The 6,735-nt window shown below is 36.2% G+C and overlaps 1 long non-coding RNA gene across 1 annotated transcript in view; it reads right to left on the minus strand.

Annotated features, from left to right (window-relative positions):
• LOC109946400 overlaps positions 1-3,560 on the minus strand; it is a 5,082-nt gene extending 1,522 nt beyond the window's left edge. Inside the window, exons 1-2 of the long non-coding RNA XR_002269544.1 lie at positions 3,391-3,560; positions 1,513-1,824 (exon numbers count right to left, since the gene is read on the minus strand). This is a non-coding gene — a long non-coding RNA (uncharacterized LOC109946400). The remainder of the gene's footprint in view (positions 1-1,512; positions 1,825-3,390) is intronic.
• Positions 3,561-6,735: the final 3,175 nt, after the last annotated feature.

The following is a 6,735-nucleotide window of genomic DNA, read 5'->3' on the forward strand; positions in this document are numbered from 1 at the left end:
TTACATTACAAAGCCAATCCAGTTCACATAGTAGATAAAAAAATCGGATACAAAACACTGAAAGGGAAAGGGAAAAAGTAGAGCAGAATGCTAAGACATTGACAAAATCAACTCAGATCTGAACATGCTTTTACAAACTGCTCAATTCATAAGTAAGTAAAACTAACCAATCCTAGAAATGCAAACAGCTCAATTCAAGAATCATAACATGATTGAATTTGCATTGAAATTTTTACGTCTTATGCCATGTGTTGAAATAAAAATACAAAGAGTCAAATTAATTAACACCACCAACGGCAGAACTAAAAAAACCCAACTTAACCAAACGACTCTAAATCCGAAAAATCAACATATCTCCCCACCCCCTTCTCCCTCTAACAGCTTCAGCAAATTCTTAGAGAAGCCACTGAAATTCATATCCAACCCACCAACTTAATCAGATTCTTAGAGGATATAAATGCTAAGTTTTCACCATCAAAACCCACATCAGTGGGAATCAATAACTTTAAACCACTGCACTAGAGGGTCATTTGCTTAAATTTTCTTTTAGTAAAAGGTGAAATCATCATTTTAGTGAAAAAATTTGAAGGGAGTTTGGTTTCAATGGGTAGCTGTGGCAATAAATTTTGCTTTTACAAAGTGTCTTTTTCCTTTAAAATAAGGGTAGATTTGACATTAAAATTAGGTGTGTAGATCAATTTCTGAATATAACAATGCAAAGACGTGCTTGGATTGGGCCAAAATTTGGGTTGGGTTTGGAATTGCCGTGGAGCCCGTAATGTTAGAGAGCACGCACACTTGCCTACATTCGATATAGAGTATAGACATACGTTTGTTTTATCGGCAGCAGCGAGCAGCAGCAGCAACAGCAACGTCAGCAGCATTACGCCTCTCTTTCTCTAAGTCTGAAGGTGAGTTGGTATATCAGCACACAAACGCACCCACATCTCTTGTTCACATTTGTTCACATTTGAATCATGTGATACTGGAATGCACTGATGTGGGTTTTGATGGTAAAAACTTAGCATTTATATCCTCTAAGAATCTAATTAAGTTGGTGGGTTGGATATGAATTTCAGTGGCTTCTCTAAGAATTTGCTGAAGCTGTTAGAGGGAGAAGGGGGTGGGGAGATCTGTTGATTTTCGGATTTAGAGTCGTTTGGTTAAGTTGGGTTTTTTTAGTTCTGCCGTTGGTGGTGTTAATTAATTTGACTCTTTGTATTTTTCTTTCAACACATGGCATAAGACGTAAAAAAAAAATCCCAAACATGATCAGAAAAACGAAACACCTAAAACCCACATGCAGTTTATACGAAAATCCTGATCTAATCACAAACACCAACAAAACCCAGTTCACAAATTCATCAGTTCAACAAACAACAAACAAAAGGAGAATTTTTCAAAAGCTATCGAGACATGAACATCTAAAAAGAATTAGAGCTAAATCGGAGAAATAGAATCGCAACTGAATTTATTAAATAAACGCTGTAACAAAGAGACAAAGATTTGAACCTGAAGAAACGGAGGAGAAGAACTGGAAAAAGATTCAGAGGTCTCTCTCGCCGACTTTGGTATGATGAGCGAGACAGAGCAGAAGATGAGAAAAGTGAGAGGAGCTTGTGAATTTTTAAATAGAAGCCAATCTGCGTCACTGTGGTTAGGGTTTCATTCGCCGCCCTTGGATCTTGAGTGATTTGATCTTACGGCTGTAGTGTTTACTTGCGAGTTATGCTGCTGACGTCATCATCCATGCACGTGTGACGTGTCATAATGCGCTGCGCTGGCATATTATACATTTCGGGTAATTCCATTTCGCTCTTTTAACTGCTAACGACATTCATTGAATATTATAATTTTTTAACTAATTCTTAACGGGAATCAAATATACAATCCGCCAAAAAATGACACTCGCAAATTTATTAAATGCTATAAAGAATAACATCCATCAAATATTGTAATTTATCACACTCGTTTTACTTTTCTTTATTTTCTGCCCAAAAATATCACTTGCAACAATTATAGAAATCTGTTAAAGGTTACGTAGAGAGCTTGTAGCTCAAGCTTTTAAAATATTACTTCTTTTTCTCTTGATATCATTTGTATCATAAACAAAACTATATATATTTGTAGTCTAATAGACTAAGTCAATGACAATTTGGCATCATAATGATTTTGTATTTGTTTTGGTTCTTCTTATCAATAAAATATTATCGTTTTTTATATTTAAAAAAAAAAAATTAGTACCAATTGATCGAGGAAAAAAGCAACAACACTCTTTGCATTTTTGCATTGCAGTGATATCTCACTCTCATTACTCTTTTGCACAAGTATAGTGATTTTCATACTCTTATGCTGCCCATTTGTATTCATTCTCTTATTTTTGTTATTTGATTCTCATTATTTTATGGAGTAATTATTTGATTCTCATTCTAATTACTCAATAAAACACAATAAAAGGAATAAGTACAAATGAATAAAATGATAGGGTGAAACCGACACGTCTGCAAATCAGTCCCTTAGATGTTCAACTTTAAAATGAATAAAATGATAGGGTGAAACCAAAAAAACAACTTTAAAGACTAGTGAAAAAAACAGGGTGATGCATTACTATTACAGAACTCAGTCCCTTAGATGTTCATAAAGATTTGCAATCATGTCTGCAAATCATTACAGGTCTGTAGGATCATCACTGTTTCCAACAATAACAACTCACAACTATAATCTCAAAAAGAAATCTCTCATTTTTGTAATCACAACAAAATACGTAATAGGAAAATATAGTTGCTCCTGAAATTCCCCAAATCAACATAATTTAAAAAATTTAAGGGATATTTTCAAAAAGCAACACCTATTACTATGGCTTCAAGGGAACGAGTCACATGGAACTGATCAAATCCACAAACCAGATAATGAAGCATAATAACAAAAGGGATTAATATTTTTCAAAAATATAGGGACAGAATATATAAGAATACCAAACCATCATTCAGATATATGATTGTACTTCATCAAAATATAAACAAATATCAAAACAAAATATTTTCATTTTTCCGAATCCTAATTAAAGAGGCATGAGAACGGATTGAAAAGACCCCTAATCCAAAAACAAAATCAGATGGAAAAAAAAAAAATCCCAAACATGATCAGAAAAACGAAACACCTAAAACCCACATGCAGTTTATACGAAAATCCTGATCTAATCACAAACACGAACAAAACCCAGTTCACAAATTCATCAGTTCAACAAACAACAAACAAAAGGATAATTTTTCAAAAGCTTTCGAGACATGAACATCTAAAAGGAATTAGAGCTAAATCGGAGAAATAGAATCGCAACTGAATTTATTAAATAAATAATAAACGCTGTAACAAAGAGACAAAGATTTGAACCTGAAGAAACGGAGGAGAAGAACTGGAAAAAGATTCAGAGGCCTCTCTCGCCGACTTTGGTGTGATGAGCGTAACAGAGCAGAGGATGAGAAAAGTGAGAGGAGCTTGTGAATTTTTAAATAGAAGCCAATCTGCGTCACTGTGGTTAGGGTTTCATTCGCCGCCCTTGGATCTTGGGGGATTTGATCTAACGGCTGTAGTTTTACTTGCGAGTTAGGCTGCTGATGTCGTCATCCATGCACGTGTGACGAATCATAATGCGCTGCGCTGGCATATTATACATTTCGGGTAATTCCATTTCGCTCTTTTTACTGCTAACGACATTCATTGAATATTATAATTTTTTAACTAATTCTTAACGGGAATCAAATATACAATCCGCCCAAAAATGACACTCGCAAATTTATTAAATGCTATAGAGAATAACATCCATCAAATATTGTAATTTATCACACTCGTTTTACTTTTCTTTATTTTCTGCCCAAAAATATCACTTTCAACAATTATAGAAATCTGTTAAAAGTTACGTAGAGAGCTTGTAGCTCAGGCGTTTAAAATATTACTTCTTTTTCTCTTGATATCATTTGTATTATAAACAAAACTATATATATTTGTAGTCTAATAGACTAAGTCAATGACAATTTGGCATCATAATGATTTTGTTTTTGTTTTTGTTCTTCTTATCAATAAAATATTATCGAGGAAAAAAGCAACAACACTCTTTGCATTTTTTGTATTGCAGTGATATCTCACTCTCATTACTCTTTTGCACAAGTATAGTGATTTTCATACTCTTATCCTGCCTATTTGTTTTCATTCTCTTATTTTTGTTATTTGATTCTTATTATTTTATGGAGTAATTATTTGATTCTCATTCTAATTACTCAATAAAACACAAGATTATAAAAGGAATAAGTACAAATGAATAAAACGATAGTGTGAAACCGACACGTTACACAACAGTTACACCCACATATATCCAAATAAAAACCTCATTCCTAATTTTAAACCCTTCATTTCTAGACCATACTACATTTTCCCCACAATGCCATTTTAGAGTTTTTTTAACATGGGAAATGTTCAAATTTATTTTAATTCCTTATGCAATTATTTGAAATTTATGAATTGGAGATAATTCTCTTTAACTCCATCTGTGTGAGTGAAAGCTTGCAAAACCAATGTGGTTGCAGCTATGTATTTATAATGATTGTATAGATAAGTACAAGTTTGAAAATCATAAACTGTTCCTACAAACCAGGATATATGCTATTAAGCGATAGAGTCATATGCAACACAAAGCTCCTCTTTCAAAAGAACCAGAGGATAAAGAACTGTCATTCAAACAAGATGAATTCAAATTCAAAAACTCAGTAGACTTATCCATGTCAAAGGTCTAACAGCCCCCCTCAAGCTGAGTGGTCCTTGGAGAACAGAAAGCTTGAAAACAAGTGTCTTAAATTGAGAAGAATTGAGACCTTTAGTGAACAAATCAGAGACCTAATCTTGGGAGCAATTATAATTAACATTCAACTCACCACGAACCACTTTCTCCCAAACATAGTGGTAGTCGACTTCTAAATGCTTAGTCCGTGAATAAAAAAAGGGATTGGAAGCAAAGAGCAACAGAAGAAGTATTATCACACCATATGGGAGACACAGGTAAGAAAATACACAGATCTCGTAACAAGGAGCGCAACCAAGATAACTCAGGAGCAGTATAAGCTAACTGCATGTACTCGACATCCGTACTAGAACGTGAAACAATCTTCTGCTTCTTTGAGCTTGAGGAAATTAAATCAGAACCAAAATAAACATAACACCACCTGTAGAATGTCTTGTATTCTGATCCCCTACATAGTCAGCATCAGAATAAGCATTTAATTCAAGCTTGCCAGCTCGATACCGAAGCCCATGATCATATGAGACCTTCATATACCACATAATGCATTTCACTGCATGCGAGTGCACTGTTGTAGGTGAGTGCATGAATTGGCAGACTTGGTTCACAACATAAGACAAGTCCAGCCGAGTAATAGTGAGGTATTGTAAGGCAAATTATCAGAAATCGAATTCATTTTGTCCAAAAAGTCAGAAATTGACATATATCTCTTAATAATACGCAACAACTCATTTCACAAGTGTAAAATCCAATTATGTGAGGTGGACACATAACGACTCTCCAACGATTGTTAAGTTTGGCGAGAAGTGGGGGAAAGATCGACAATAGCCAATAATGCCGGACTCAATGAGTTGTTGATCCAACTGAGAATGGTCTGATCTTGTTGCACCCAATTAAGATAAACAGGATTCAGTAGAGAAGTATTTGTTGCTGGGAGATGCTTGGGTGGACATGGCACCGAGCCATCAACATAGCCAAAAGGTCATGACTGCCAAGAATGAGACATATTTGTGCCAACCAAAGTGGATAATGTTGGCGTGACTTGTGGATATTGACTTACTTTCCTTACACACCAAGAATTCCTATTATAATTGTAATTGATTTACTTTAATTCCTGATTTCCTACTGTAAATAGATTTAGGAATTTATTATTTACTTGCCCATTCAGGTTTCGTTGTATTATAAATATGACCTCCTACAAGGAGAAGAATACACAGAAAATTTCCACAAACAAATATTCTCTCATAGTTTTTCATATTTTAGCATGGTATCAGAGCGGCGATCTTGGAATTGCTGACTCTAGTTTTAAAACCCCGCCGCCGCTATGAGGGTTGATGATTTTTTCAACCCTCATGGAGGTAGCACCACCGACTCCTTCTCTCATTCTCAACCAACCATCGTTGAGTTGAGTGCCCAGATGGCTCCGCCCCTACAGATGCAGACTTTGACCCCGAACCCGATCCAGAATCAGGATCCTTTTTTGACGACCCCGACCCCGACCCCGACTATGACGACGACGACCCTGACCCCGACTCCGAAGACGACCCCGACCCCGACTATGACGACGACGACCCTGACCCCGACTCCGAAGACGACCTCGACCCCTACTCCGATGATGACCCCAACCTCGACTTTGTCTATGATTCAGACCCCGATCCCGACTTCGACTCCGACTCCGACTCCGGCCCCGACTCAGGCCCAGATTCCGATCCAAATTCCTACTCAACCTGTATCCTATGCTTCTTCCGCTGCACAGATTATGACTTCTAGAATAACGACCCCGACACATGGACCAAATTGCGCATATTGTAGTGATCCGAGACACACTTGTGAGACTTGTTTTACATCGCATGGCTACCCCGATTGGTGGGCTACTCTTACAGATCGAGGACAATGCCTATATGACCAGTAATGGTACTGGTTATGGATTCCATACTCCGATAAGT

The sequence above is a fragment of the Prunus persica genome, unplaced genomic scaffold (assembly GCF_000346465.2).
Source record: "Prunus persica cultivar Lovell unplaced genomic scaffold, Prunus_persica_NCBIv2 scaffold_73, whole genome shotgun sequence".
Taxonomy (NCBI): domain Eukaryota; kingdom Viridiplantae; phylum Streptophyta; class Magnoliopsida; order Rosales; family Rosaceae; genus Prunus; species Prunus persica.